This window comes from Balaenoptera physalus (assembly GCF_965194825.1).
Source record: "Balaenoptera physalus genome assembly, chromosome: 4".
Classification (NCBI taxonomy): Eukaryota; Metazoa; Chordata; class Mammalia; order Artiodactyla; family Balaenopteridae; genus Balaenoptera; species Balaenoptera physalus.
The window spans coordinates 81,151,497-81,167,483 of record NC_138891.1 but is presented as its reverse complement, the minus strand read 5'-3'; the positions used below and the strand labels follow the sequence as shown (position 1 = coordinate 81,167,483).

General features: G+C 36.6%; 2 protein-coding genes across 2 annotated transcripts in view; both read right to left on the bottom strand.

The window, feature by feature from the left end:
- The window catches only part of IGSF11 (immunoglobulin superfamily member 11), a 160,898-nt gene extending 158,631 nt beyond the window's left edge, over positions 1 to 2,267 (bottom strand). Inside the window, exon 1 of the mRNA XM_082460079.1 lies at positions 2,212 to 2,267. The gene's annotated coding sequence lies outside the window, so the exon portion shown is untranslated. The remainder of the gene's footprint in view (positions 1 to 2,211) is intronic.
- The window catches only part of B4GALT4 (beta-1,4-galactosyltransferase 4), a 146,334-nt gene continuing 132,158 nt past the window's right edge, over positions 1,812 to 15,987 (bottom strand). The window contains exon 10 of the transcript XR_014263010.1: positions 1,812 to 2,354. The gene's annotated coding sequence lies outside the window, so the exon portion shown is untranslated. The remainder of the gene's footprint in view (positions 2,355 to 15,987) is intronic.

Genomic DNA, 15,987 nt, shown 5'->3' with positions numbered 1-15,987 from the left:
ACAAGCACGGTGTAAGAGCAAGTAATATAAGGAGAAAAGCAAGGTGTTACTCCGAGCAGGACTTTGCTTCACTATAATCCCAGATTTAAATATAGACATAGAATATTGATTCTATAATTAAATAAATAACCTAATAATCTAGGCTTAAAAGCCTTCATAAAGCAAGTTCCCTGATATACTTCTTAGCAAGTCAATTCAGCAAATATTTACTGAGTATCTACACTGTGTAAGGCACTGGGTTGAAGGTGAAATGTAAAATATCAGTAAACGATCCTCACCCTTAAATAGCTTCCAGTTACACTTGGGATATATCTACAATGTTATGAATCAGCAGAGAAAGAGAGCTGTCCTGCCTCTTTGTCACCATAGTGTACTTCTGCCTTGCCGGACAGGAGCTAGTGAGTTATTAAGAGGACAGAGTGCTCACAGTTTGGTGGAGCAGTCCTTCTAATTGAAAAAGAAGTGTGGCTTCTGAAGGGAGACTGGGGATGATCAGATTTCAGGAGGCAATCTGGCTGCCCAGAAGCATGGGGCAGATGGTAGATGGCTGACTCAAAGGAAGCAGATCGGAGTACTGGAAACTCCAAGCGCTGTACACAGAGGCACCCAAAAGGACACTCTCACAGGAAACAAAGAAAAAGTGTGCTATTTAATTCACAGAGCTAATACCTCAGGCATGTACTCTGAGTAAAATTTTTATTCGTAATGAGTTTTACCAACTCTTTTATCCTAATCTGCCTTATGACCACAGTAGGCTTTCTTTAAATCTCAATTATTCTGAGTGGTAAAGCAACAGACAACATCTTTCATTTGTATAATACTTTATAAATGTCAAAGCTTTCACATATATTGTCTGATTTGATCTTCACAGCAACCCCAGGGGGTAAGTAAGGCAAATAGTATTACCCCCTCTTCACTCACTAAGACACTGAGTCTCAAAAAGATCAATGAACATCTCAGGGATTGCAAGTACCAATGGGCAGAACTGGAACCAACCCAACAGTTTTTTCAACCACACCACAAAGTCTTTCTTTTATCTCTTTGTAGACCAACATCTAAAGAAATTTATATCCACGTGTCTTAAAGCTATCTGTGGGGAACACTGCAATTGCCTCCCCAACATTAATCCCACCTCCAGCCCACCAGCATCCCACCACCACCACCTCCCACCAGCACATAAGTGGCTGTAAAATTTGAATGAGACGAGCCCCACTCTCACCTCTGAGGAGGCTATAGTTGTCTTACCTGACCAAGGAGCGGGGAATGACTGGGACAAGGGACTCTGTTATAGTGAATAATAATTTTGGATCAAAAACACTGATGACCTGACAATACAGTCAACTTCTCAATATTTAAATAGGAATTATCCAAATTCAAATTTTAGTTCTAGACCAGCTTCTCTCCTCCACCCATCAAAATGCTGGACCCATCTCTTTCCACAATCAGTTACTCTGCGTTCAAGAATGGAAAATTAAATTTATGATCAGCTTAGGAGAAACATAATTAGGAAAGAAAAACTGTGGATGGAATCATAAGGCTTTCCAAAGCTAAATATAAATTATTTTAATTAGCTATTTTAAATTATTAATACCACCTATCCCTCTCCATTCATGTATATAATTAAAGGTTAATTTATGTTTTTGAGAATGTTTGTCTATGGAATGTTTTATAAGAACATCATTCATAAAGTTAGAAAATATCTTTTTGATCCTTGTTTGAGCCAGTAACTCATTCTGTAACTATTTTAACCTAGCTGCTTAGAACCATGTATAGTCTAGAGCAGAGCCTGGTGCTTTTTCTTTTTGATTAAAAAAAAAAAATTTATTGGAGTATAGATGATTTACAATGTTGTGTGAGTTTCTGCTATACAGCAAAGTGAATCAGTTATACATATACATATATCCACTCTTTTTTAGATTCTTTTCCTATATAGGCCATTACAGAGTACTGAGAAGAGTTCCTTGTGCTATACAGTAGGTCCTTATCTATTTTATATATAGTGGTGTGTATATGTCAGTCCCAATATCCCAGTTTATCCCCCCCACCGCTTTCCCCTCTGATAACCATAAGTTTGTTTCTACATCTGTGATTCTATTTCTGTTTTGTAAATAAGAGATAAATATTTCATTCTTTAATATGTAAATATTTGTACCTTTTTTTAGATACCACATATAAGCAATATCATATGATATTTGTCTTTCTCCGACTTACTTCACTCAGTATGAGAATATCTAGGTCCATCCATGTTGCTGCAAATGGCATTATTTTGTTTCTTTTATGAGCCTGATCCTTTTAAAAGTAGAACTTGAGAGGAATTCTTCCCTCTTCCCCTTTGTGCAGAGGCAATAAGGTCTCTAAAATAATAATAAAGGAGTAGAGAAGATAATAGTGGAATCATTAGAGTAAAGCAACAAGCAAACTAATAAGCGTTTATTGTATGTTAAGACATAAATAGATCATTTAATATTTTAAAACATCCTTCTCAAATTTTGGATCAATTTGTAACCTAGATATATTGACAGCTTAGTCTTTCTTATATCTGTTTCTGCCTATTCCTCTGGTAACTCTTGCTAGACAAGATTTACGCAAAAGTAAACAGCATCTCCATTCCCCTCACCGTAGCCCAATCCCTATCACCACTGTGAATATTGCTGAAGTGAAGTTTCACATCTTCATTCATTTTGGGAGAAGTTAGCCTTTTCCTTGAAACCATGTCATTATGAACACATTTATTTTTAGGCAAAGTTATTCTCTGAGCAGGGCCCAGTGTAACTAAGTGCTTTTGAATTTATTCTAATGGCAAATTTAAAATGGCACCACTATGTTTTTTAGGACTTGAAAGGGCAATAGCATAAGAAGCATTTTATGTCACCTGAAATTTTTTTGTGTTCTCTTTCTTATAAGGAAAATAATTTTAAAGTATTCTTCAAAGTCTCTTTACCAGTTTTCACTAATCTAAATTAATCTGCTTCAAACTCTGTTACTTGATTCTATATATTGGGGTATTGGCAATCAATTATCTTATTTTTTTCAAATTTGACGAGTTTTTCATAGAAGTTTAGAGTATACATCAGACTTTCATTTCTGACAACAAAATAGATGAGAGACCTTGACTTACAAAAATTGTGAAATTATTTTTTCAATCTTAAATGAATTGATGAGCTCACAACAAAATATGGAAAAGTCAAGCTAAAATCTAGAAGAAGGAAGGAATCCTTCTTGTATGTTCTGTTCTTAACACAGCATCCAGAATGATCCTGTTAGGTCAGATCAGGTCACTCCTCAGCTCAAGTCCTTACAATGGCTTCCCATCTCAGAGTGAAAGTGTAAGTCCTTGCTATAAACTAAAGGGCTTGTATTAGATTCCGATTGCTGCTGTAACAAGTCACTACAAACGTAATGGCATAAAATGAAACAGATTTATTATCTTATAGCGCTGGGGTCAAAAGTCCAAAGTGTCATTAGGCAATCATCTCATCTCAAGAGGGCAACGGGGCTGTGTTCCTTTCCTTCTTCGCTTCTAGAGCCCACCTATTTTCCTTGGCTCACGGCCCCCTTCCTCCATCTTCAGAGCCATCAACATAGACCTTCTCCCACTGCCATCTCTCTGACTCTCTCTCCTGCCTCCTTCCACACTGAAGGACCCTTGTGATTACAGTGGGCCTGCTTGGATAATCCAGGATAATCTCCTCATCTCCAAGTCAGTTGAAGAATGACCTTAACCCCATCTGCAACCATAATTCCCCTTTGCCATGTAAGGTAACATATCCACGGGCTCTAGGGATTAGGAGGTGGGCATCTTTGGTGGGGGAGGGGGCGTTATTCTGTTTACCACAAGGCCCTACATGATCTAGTCCCCCATTTTCTCTCTGATCGCTGCTTCTGTTTTCCCTCGCTCATTCTGCTCTCACTACAATGATCTCCTTGATGTTCCCTGAATAAGCAGGAACGTGTTTACCTCAGGGCCACTGAAATTGTTCTTTCTCTAGGTTTTTGCATAGCTCTCCTTTCACTTCCTTTAAGTCTTACATGTCACCTGAAGTTAGGCCTTAGCTGACCCTTCTATATAAAATAAAAAGTTTAAACACATTTTAAAATACCTTTCCCTATTGTATTTTTTTTATTGATTGATTAATTTATTGATTTATTGATTTATTTGGCTGTGTTGGGTCTTCGTTGCTGCGCACAGGCTTTCTCTAGTTGCGGCGAGCGGGGGCTACTCTTGGTTGCGGTGCACAGGCTACTCATTGCAGTGGCTTCTCTTGTTGTGGAGCATGGGCTCTAGGCGTGTGGGCTTCAGTAGTTGTGGCACGCGGGCTTCAGTAGTTGTGGCTCTCGGGCTCTAGGGTGCAGGCTCAGTAGTTGTGGCGCATGGGCTTAGTTGCTCCGCAGCATGTGGGATCTTCCCGGACCAGGGCTCGAACCCGCGTTCCCTGCATTGGCAGGCAGATTCTTAACCACTGCGCCACCAGGGAAGTCCCGTCCCTATCTGTATTTTTTCTTAGCACTCCATCACTAATACACTATATTTTACTTAATAATCATGTTTGTTTATTGTCTGCATCACCCAATAGAACTAATAAGGACAGGGATTTTGATCTGTTTTATTCATTGCTGAATTCTTGGTATCTTTAACAGTGCTTGGCACATAGTAGACACTGAATAAACATTTTGAATAGATGAATCAGTGACTGAAGCAAAATTTCACAGGATTGAAACCAATTGGAATGCACTCTCTGGCCACAATTATATTAAGCTAGATATCAATAACAAGATGATTTTACACACACACACACACACACACACACACACACACACACACACACATTTGGGTGTTAAGAAAGGCACCACTAAATAATTCAAAACCTAAAATTAAATCATAAAGGAAGCTAAAAGTATTTAGAAGAATACAATAATAAAAACATTTCATATCAAAGCCTGTGAAATGCAACTAGAATATATACTTGGAAGGAAACTTAGAGCCTTAAATGTTTACATTAAAAAAGACGAAAGCCTAAAAACATTCTCTGACATAAATCGTAGCAATATTTTCTTAGATCTGTCTCCCAAGGCAAAAGATATAAAAGCAAAAATAAGCAAATGGGACCTAATCAAACTTAAAAGCTTTTGCACAGCAAAGGAAACCATTAAAAAAATGAAAAAACAGCCTATGGATTGGGAGAAAATATTTGCAAATGATGCACCCAACACGGGGTTAATTTCCAAAATATAGAAACAGCTCATACAACTCAATATCAAAAAACAAACATCCCAATCAAAAAATGCACAGAACACCTAAATAGACATTTCTCCAAAGAAAACATACAGTTGGCCAACAGGCACATGAAAAGATGCTCAACATCACTAAATATTAGAGAAATACAAAGCAAAACTATAATGCACTGCACACAGGTCAGAATGGCTATTGTCAAAAAGTCTACAAATAATAAATGCTAGAGAAAAGGGAACCCTCCTACACTGTTGGTGGGAATGTAAATTGGTACAGCCACTATGGAGAACAGTATGGAGGTTCCTAAAAAAACTAAAAATAGAGCTACCATATGATCCAGCAATCCCAGTCCTGGGCATATATTTCAGAAAAGACAAAAACTCTAAATCAAAAAGATACATGCACCCCAGTGTTTATAGCAGCACTATTTACAATAGCCAAGACATGGAAGCAACCTAAATGCCCATCAACAGGTAAATGGATAAAGAAGTGGTATATATACACAATGGACTATTACTCAGTCATAAAAAAAGAATGACATAATGCCATTTGCAGCAACATGCATGGACCTAGAGATTATCATACTAAGTGAAATAAGTTGGACAGAGAAAGACAAATATTGATATTATACGATATCACTTATATGTGGACTCTAAAAAATAATACAAATGAATCTATTTACAGAACAGAAACAAACTCACAGACATAGAAAACAAACTTAGGGTTACCAAAAGGGAAAGGGAGGGAGGGGGATAATTTGGGGGTATGGAATTAACAGATACACACTACCATATATAAAATAAATAAACAACAAGGATTTACTATATAACACAGGGAATAGTATTCAATATCTTATAATAACTTATAATGAAAAGTAATCTGAAAAAATAATATATATAACAGAATCATTTTGCTGTACGCCTGAAACTAACACAATATTGTAAATCAACTATACTTCAATTTTTAAAAAAAGATGAAAGCCTAAACACTAATTAATTAAGATATAGCTTAAGAAGTTTGGCAAAAAAAATAAAATAGGTCCAAAGAAAATAGAAGGAGGGGGACTTCCCTGGCGGTCCAGTGGTTAAAACTGCATGCTTCCAATGCAGGGGGCGCGGGTTCTATCCCTGGTCGGAGAACTAAGATCCCACAAGTCAGGTGGCATGGCCAAAATATAAAATAAAAACTAGAAGGGGAGCTACACATATTAAAAAAAGAAAAAGAAAATAGAAGGAATAAGATAATAAAGAGGTAAAATTAATAAAATATTAAACGAACATGTAATAGAGAAGATAAACACAGCCAAAAGTTGGTACCTTGAAAAGCTTAATTAAATTAACTAAAATGGTGAGACTAATCAAAAATTAAAATGAGGGAGGGAGAGCTCTCAAATACTATCAGAATAAAAAAGGAGAGACATCACTATAGATGCTGCTAAAAAGATAAGGAGAATAATGAACAATTTTATGCCAACAAATTTGAAAACTTGGAAGAAATGAACAAATTCCTAGAAAAATATAACTTATCAACACTTGCTCAAAAATAAACAGAAAACCTGAATAGTCTCATATGGATAAAGTAATTAAAGTAATAGTTTAAAATCTTCCTACAAATAAAACTTCAGATCCAGACAATTTTAACAGCAATTTTTACCAAATATTCAGGAAATTAAAAATTCCAGTCCTTTGCAAACTATCTGAGAATACAGAAAAAATAGGAAACACTCCTCAACTCATTTTATGATGCTAGTATTATATTGAATACCAAATATCAGCAAAAATAATGGGAGAAAGGGAAAGAGGCCAATTTTCATCATCTAGAGAGATGCAAATGAATATTAGCAAACCAAGTCCAGTCAAATATGAAAAGGGTAATGCATCACACCACTTGAATTTATTTCAGGAATGTAAGATCGGTTAACGTCTGAAAAATAATGCTATTCACTACATTAAGAGATGAAAGGAGAAAAATCATATGATCATTTCATTAAGTGTCCATGAAAGCAAGGCTTTGAGAAATCTGGTTTCCGCTCTTGGAGAACAGTAAAATCAGCATGAAGAACTGTGGGGTAGGTGACTACTTTTAATGGCACTAGACTGCTTAAAGAAAGAAGGTAACATACTTAAATTCCTAAATTCTGGGCTCAAGGCCTGGAATGAAAGTCAGGTGCTTTCTAAGAGTGTGGAAAATAATGTTTCCTCAAAGATTTAGGGTTGAAATAGATTCAGGGCCTCAGAATCGGTTTCAGAAATAAGGTCTGTAGCCTCTATAATCTCATTCCTTGCTGGGTCATTTATATATTTACAAGTTTAACTAGCTTTCTGTTTCTTTCCTTTTCCTTTACCCTGCTATTTTATTTAGGATGTGATGGTGGCAGGTAACTTTACAGTTAGTCCACAGACTGAATAATATCAAGACAGAAGAACAACCCACTGGACTTAAATCTGGAAAATGTAACTAATATTAGACTTTGGGTTGTCTTCTAAAATGGAAGAATTGAGTGATTTTTCAATTGTAAGAAAGATACATGCATTATGTATTTTTTAAGTATAAATATAAGGAAAAATGTATTGGTGGATGTTGGATATCAGAAGGGCTGGACTCTGGGGAATTTTTTGATTGCTAAACATTTTTTTGACTGCTAAGCATCAAGACCCTCTTCCAGTGTTCAGAGAATTCCCCAAGGTTTGATTCTCAATGGGAAGTAGAGTATACGCTCCACTACAGAAGCCAAAAGTGCTTCCCCGCCTCCTAGCAACCAGAGTGCAGTCAGGGCAACCAGGTATGGCATCCAGTACGTGGTGCTGGCAGCGGCGGTGGTGCCAGGAGGACTCACTGGATTGTTCCTACACTGTCATTTTGGCTACCTAGCTTCCTTGGGTTGCTGCTTGTTTTCTGATCTTCTAGACTCCCCATCTTTTCTACGAGCTACCCAACATCCTAGACTTTTTCTTCTTTAATTAATCACCATCCATTTCTGTTGCTTGCCACAAAGAACACTGTCTTTAGGATTAAAGAGTTCTGAGGTTCTTTCCTTTCTAGAAAGAGGTTAGAGATACTCAATGACGCATACTTCAAATGGGGAAGGTCTTACTTGATGAGAGCCATCAGAGAAGATCTTTCTGGGCTAGTACTCAAAAGATATGAAGAAACAAGCCATGAAAAGAACCAGAAATTTCAAAAAGATGGCCTCTAGTCTGGTAACATCCACACGTTGCTATCAGTGTGTGGATCAGAGCCAGTTGGTGTACATTTCAGATTTAAATTCAATCCATATTTACGGCATACTTACTATGTGCCAGGCACCATGCTATGTGTTTTAGTGTACATAGTCTCATATAAATCCTCACAAAAACCCTGTGAGATATGTGGTTTTACTCCATGTTTTCAACTGAAGAAAACTGAGATTCAGAGAAGCTTTGAAATGCTTGGTCAAGATCACTCAACTCTTTATGTAGTAAAACCCAACCTTTCTGACTCTAAGGCCAATTCTCTTTCCACTAGACCCTGAAATCTCTATTTGAATTGGCAACCTGATTAACATTCAGAACTGATAATACTTCAGCTACTTTTTAGTATTAAATGATTGTTGGTTTAGATGTTAGCCCGTCTTCTGAATCTGTTCATGAATATTCTTCCTTAAAAGATATAGACTTACCCAATTAAATGGATACCATCCCCCTTAAAAATTATTCTAAAATTTTATATTTAATGAGCTTGAAGGACTAAATAATACCTGGATTTTGTGTGCCATTAATAATTAAATCAGAAATAACCCATAAAAATGGAATTCAAATTAAGAAACAGTGAGCCACACTAATGTTTCTATAGTAACACAATGAGGAAAAAGTTAGATGCCCTAAAAGATATTTTAATTCCAATAAATTGGTCTATAGCTTTAATACCATTTTGGAAAAATCCATATATATCTACTCATTATTACCAAAATCCACATATTAATACTCTGTAATCCTAAAGGAAGGGTGCCCCACAGTGTGAGACCCTTCTTGTACACTGTTTCAGACCTTCTCAGCCCTACCTCTTCTTCCATCCTTTGCTGCAGGCTTAGCTCCTCTTCTCACTGTATAACCTGACAGTGACTTGCTTCATGGTGGCCCATACCAAGTACCTCTCCCTGCTCAGCAGCTTCTCTGACACTGCTGCCTGGGACACCAGCAGGAATCTGGTGGTAGTGACTCGTGCAACCCGGTAGCTCAGGGACGTCAACACTTACGGGGCCACTCTTGACTAATGTGGGATGGGCGCCAGTGGGTAATCCTTCTCCCTTGCATTCTCCAAGTAGACAGTTCTTAGTTCATCAAGCTCCTCAGAAGGTCCTGGCGTGATCAACAGTAACCAGCTGACAATGAACACAGCCTTGACTGGCTCTTCTGCCTTCCCTTTTCACTCCCCCATCAATTAACTTTCCCCTCTGAAATTACTTTTTAAATAAACTAACTCTACATAAGCCTTTGACTTGACACAAGTTTTCAGGGGAACCCAGGTTAAGAGACCTACTCTTAAGTAAATTTTATATATCTGTTATACAGTTCTTACTAAGATTCTACTATAGTTTCTTTTTAATAGCCAGATCTTTTCATATTGCACATCAAATTTCTGGGAATAGTACATTTCTTCTTGTCCTATAGGTCTTGGCAGGTTTCTGTCATGTGTCTTTCTTGATATCTAGAATCAGATAAGGCAAACACAAAATGTAGCTTTTGCATTTGAAGTTCTAAATGATGAAAGGTATGCTCAGTTTCACCTCTGCTTTATTTTTTAATAACCTTTGGAAAGTCACTTAACCCTTATGCCTCAACTATCTCCTTTATAAAAATTATTTTATTTCCTACTTCATGGTTGTTATAAGGATTCAATGAGGTAATATATGTGAAAATGCCTATTACAGGTCCTGGCAGATAATCAGCCTGGCAAGTAATGTTAGCTGTCTTTATTATTATCATTAGTGTAGATTATTGACTCTATTTGAAACTCTGCCATCATGGGGATAAAATATCCATTTTGTGGATTTGGTATTTTCACCAAAAACCTTTTATTAATTGTATTTTACAGCCATAAGCGAATATTTGAATTCATTTAGTGTTTGGAATCAAGATATACCCATAGGCCTTCCCTGGTGGTGCAGTGGTTGAGAATCTGCCTGCCAATGCAGGGGACACGGGTTCGAGCTCTGGTCTGGGAAGATCCCACATGCCGTGGAGCAGCTGGGCCCGTGAGCCACAATTACTGAGCCTGCGCGTCTGGAGCCTGTGCTCCGCAACAAGAGAGGCCACGATAGTGAGAGGCCCGCACACCGCGATGAAGAGTGGCCCCCACTCGCCACAACTAGAGAAAGCCCTCGCACAGAAACGAAGACCCAACATAGCCATAAAAATTAATTAATTAATTAATTAATTAATTAAAAAAAAAAAAAAAGATATACCCATAGAATAAACTGAGCAAACCTGTGTCTGGATCTTTAAAATGAGAGACGTCAAGGTATTATTGCTTTAACAAATACCTTTGCCTCACAACCAATCCTACCCTGTCCTTCCCCCATTACTGAAAGTTCACAGCTTCCATGCAGTCCCTCATCAATTTAACAGGTATAGAAAAACCCAGATATGATTGTTGAGTGGAAAATAAACAGTTATATCATGTAAAATGCACAGCCACAGTATTGTGAGGTTAAAAAAATAACTGGGTTAATAAATTGGCTAGCTGGCCAGGAATTCCAGAGGTCCTGTTGCTGGATCCCTGTCTATTCCTGTCCTAGCTGTGGTTTAGCGCCACCTGGTGGCACCTCAAACTAAAGCTCAGCTATTGGGAATGTTTCTGGGTCCTGTATTGATAGGTACTTCCAGGGCAGCCTTGGTGATTCCAGGAACAGTGAGTTGGCACTTGTTTCATCAGTTTGATGCAAGAATGCTGGGCCATAACATATGGGGACACACCCTCTGCTTCCTAAGACAGAAGTACTTGCTATTTAACCTTCTAAACTCACTCACCCCACCAAATCCTCCCTTAGAAAGTAAACACTTTAGCCTCCACTCCCTTCATCCCCCGCCCCATGTGAAAAAAAGGGCTGAACACAGAACAGGAATTGTAAATTGCATTATATACTAATTCTCATTATTGATGGGGCATATTATAATAGGATTGGTTCTACAGTATTTAAGAGTATACCATCTCCCAGGCTCTGTCTCCGTTTTAAGTGGAAAGGGCAGAAATTCATCACATAATCCTACAAATAAATGTGACAGTGATATGAAGGAGAGAAATTGGATGTTAAGTGGGATTGAAACAGAATTTAATGTAATTAAAGAGATCAGGGACAATTTCCCTAAAAAAATGATTCCTTTACAAAGATTGAAAGGTTGACCAGGCAAAGGGGAAATAGGTAATTTCTGGCACAGGCAATAGAATGTGTAATGGGGGTATTTTGAAACAATTAAAACTATGCATTTTAATCCCCCTTTGTAAATCACATTTTCCTGCAATACCCCCTCCCCTAGGTCAAGCCATAAGTTTTGTTGTGCGCAGAGAAGGATAGAAAAGGCCCCTAGGGGGAGAAAATGTCATTCTTCTGCTTTGAGAATGACAGTTACTTCTTTGAGTTTATGGCAGAGCTACTTTCTTGTAGCCAAGCTTCAAGAGAGGGGAAATTTCTACCTACTTTTATTGTTGTTCTTGTCATTATTGTTTGTAGTTTTGTTTGTTTTTAATTCCAATAGCTCCTTTTTAAGTATCAAGAGATAAGTCAGATGGATTCAAACAAAAAGATTTCACTGTAAGTCACCCTTAAGACAGGTCAGAGGATATCATATAAGTGAGGTTCCAACCCTAGGAAAAAGGTAAGGGAAAATTTTCAAAGATGAACCAAGGGAGAGGGAGAGAGAGAGAGAGAAGGGCAGGAAGCCAAGTTGGAGTGTCCTCACTTTCCCTGTAGTGGTTAGCAGTTCAGGGAGGTACTACTGCAGCTAGGTAAGTGGATGGTGGAAGAACAATGGCTGCGGCAAAGTCTTGACACGTAGGCAAGAAGATGACCTCACAGAGCTGCACGCACTCCATTATGGTAGTGCATAAGGACAGGTTAGGGTTCTCATGTTCTTGGTTCAGGGAAGGGAAGGGAGGGCACTCTGAGATGCCAAGAAAACTGGTGTGCCAGAGGGCCCTGCAGTTGGAATGAAATGACCACAGAGGAAAGACTACACCAATGTCAGAAAGATGTTCTCCTACATTTTCTTCTAAAAGCTTCATTGTTTTACCTTTCACATTTATATCTGCAATCCATATGGGTTTGATATTTGTGTATAGTGTGAAGTAGGGATAGCCAGTTAACCCAGTACCATTTACTCAAAGTAAGAAAAATCCTTTCCTTACTGAACTACAGTGTAGCCTGCATAAATGAGATAATTGAGTATGTGTGGGGTTTCTGCCTCTATTCTGTTCTTGTTGATCAATTTCTCTATCCTAGCTAAAATAATACAGTCTTAATTACTATAGGTATATAATAGTCTTGATATCTGATATCAGCTTTGTTTCTCAAGAGTGCCTTGGCTACTCTTGGTGCTTTACATTTCCCTGTGAATTTTAGAATCACACCTCAATTTCCACAGTGAAATCTCCTGGAATTTTGATTGGGATTGTGTTGGGATTGGGATTGAAACTATAAATTAATTTAGGAAAAATTATATCTTTACTATTTTAGGTTTCCCAATCCAAGAACAGATCACATCAATCAATGTATTTATGGTTCTTTCATTTCTCACAATAATATTTAGTAGCTTCTCGTCCATTTTTAGTTAAGTTTATTCCTAGGTATGTGATATTCTTTGATGCTGTTGTAAATGGTTTCATTTTTCAAATTTCGTTTTCTATTTGGTTATTGCTAGTGTATAGAAAAAATTAACTCGTGTACATCTAACTTGTTTCTTACAATCTCATTAAATTCATTTACTGACTCTAATAGTTTATCTATAGATTCTTTTGAATTGTCTACATAGACAATCATATCATCTGAAGATAATAAGTTTATTTCTTCCTTTTCAATTCTTATTTACTTATTTTTCTTACCTATTATACTGCCTAAGACATCCAAAATATGTTGAATGGAAGTGCTGGTAGCAGGCCTCATTGTCTCTAGTCAATATCAGAGGAAAAAAATTTCAATATATCATTGTTTATTATGATGTCTCCTATAGATTTTTATCTACTGCTCTATCAAATTAAGAAAAATCCATTTTATTCCAAGCTTACCAAGATTTTTTAAAATCATTAATGTGTCTTAAATTTTCTCAAATGCTTTCTTTTTGTTTGTTGCAATGATTATGGATTTTGTCTTTTTTTTTTTTCTTGGCCATGTGTAAATTACCTTAATTGATTTTTGAATACTTAACTACCATTTTGTCTGTGAAATAAATCCCAATAGTCATGATGTATTATCTTTTTTACATATAAATGGATTTTTTTATGCTTTATTAAGAATTTTTGAATCTACTCTTATGAGAGAAATTGATCTGTAATTTTATTTTCTTACAATTTCCTTGTCACATTTTAAAGTCAAGGTTATGTTGGTCTCATAAAAAGTAAGGAAGTATTCCTTTTTTTCTATTTTACAAAAGAATTTGTGAAAGATTTGTTTTATCTCACCATAAATGTTTGTAAGAATTCACTTTTATATCCATCAAACCTGGGATTTTCATTATGGAAAATTATTAATGGACAACCTTTTAAATAAATATAACACTATTCAGGTTTTCTATTTCTTCTTCTGTCAGCTTTGGTTACTTGAATTTTTCAAAAATTTATCCATTTCATCCAAATTTACTGGTATAAAATTGTTCATAATAGTCTCTTTGTGTATTTTTGATGTCTGTAAAATCCATGGTAATGTCACCTTTTTTATAACTTATGTAGGTAATTTGTATTTTTTTTTTTACAATGGTTGGACAGGAGTAGGAGAACAGAGCCCACCTGGATTAATCATCATTTCAAAATCCTAATTTAATTACATCTGCAAAGACCTTTTTTCCAAACAAGGTAACATTCACAGGTTCCATGGATCAGGGTGTGGATATGTCTTTTGGGGGATTACCATCCAGCCCATTACACTTGGTTTGCAACAGTCTTACAATGATGTGCCCAGATGTAGTATTCTTTGTATTTATGATGCTTACAGTTGGCTGAGTTCTTTAATCTATGGCTTGATTTACTTTAGAAGTTTTGGAATATTCTCAGTTATACCCTTTTCAAATGTTGCTTCTGCCCCATTCTCATCTCTCTCTTTCTCTGGGTCTCTAACTAACATATTTAAGACCATCTGCATATGATTCATATGAAGGGTGTGCTGGAGTCAGCTTGTACCAGCTTGCCAGAGTGAATTGTTAAATATTCAGGAATTTTGTGAGATATCTGTTAAATCATCAATAGCTTGAAATAGCTATGGTAATAGTGTTTACACCATGGCAATCAGTTGTATCACTAAAATCAAGACTTTCTTTTTCAGAGAACTAGATTTAGCTGGAAACAGTTACAAGATTGAGGTCTGGGTTGAGGCACCTGTGATTCTTATGGTTTTCCCTCATCTCTACAAGATAAATCACCCCTATCCATTATGTCTTTCATGTTTCATGGAGGAAAAAGGAACAAGTCCATACAACAGAAAAGTCATACCAGCCATGGATCACTCACTTTTAAGTAGACCCAGAAGTTCTAACTTAAACTTCCATTTGTACATCATTGACCCAAACTGTATCACTTGTCCACGAGGGAAGCTGGAAAATGTAATATTTGTTAACCTGAATACAATGTTGCCCCTAAGAAAACTGGACTTCCCTTAGTAAGGAAAAAGGAAAGAATGGATATTGGGTGGGCAGCTAGCAATCTCTGCTACAGTTCCATTCTTAGCCCTTCTTTTATCTTCTTTCTTATCTAACTAATAAACTCTATAATGGGACACGAGAAAACTTTTCTGTTCCAAATACCTTATCAAAAGCCCAAAGAGAGTCCTATAATTTCATATTTGCATGGAAGAAGCATGACTTCCCTATCTGTAGTGATCTTTTATCAATGAGAAGGAAATAATTTTACTGGCAACATGTTTCTACCTCACTCAGTTCTTCCCTCAAATAAGAAATTTTCAGTAAATGACTTCTTTACTGATCTCTGAAGCCTGACCTCGGTCACAGATTTCTGCCAAACTGCTTTCAAGGAATCAGGCTTTCAAAGCAACTTTTTAAAAATATGTTTTAAGTGGAATATATTATTTTAAAATAGCTTTGTACTATGTAATGTAATAAAGGACAACAGTTTATCTTAAAGAAGAGATTGTAATTGTAATATTTCTTAATAGAGCATATAAAGATATGTTAGTGACGATGATCTATATCTACGTCATTGGTAAGAGAGAGAAGAGGCTTAAGTTTTAGTAGGTTGGGTTCCTAATTAAGACCAGAAAAGCTATGAGGGAGTGAAATATATTACCATGGAAATCAACTGAGTCAACTTTAGGCACAACAAATCAAAAAGGAGAAAAGTTCCTCTTGGAAATGATACTGTAGAGACTGAAAGAAAGACTAGACGACCACTGTAACTTTTTGAGATTATAGGGTATAACTTAAATACATCTGAAAAATGCAGACATTGATTTTGAAAAGGTCTAATTTCAGATAATATAATAAAACCCCAGGTACCTTCCATGATATTCTGCAGGCAGCAGTTAGGAGGTAGGTGGTATAAATGTATTAGATATCGTT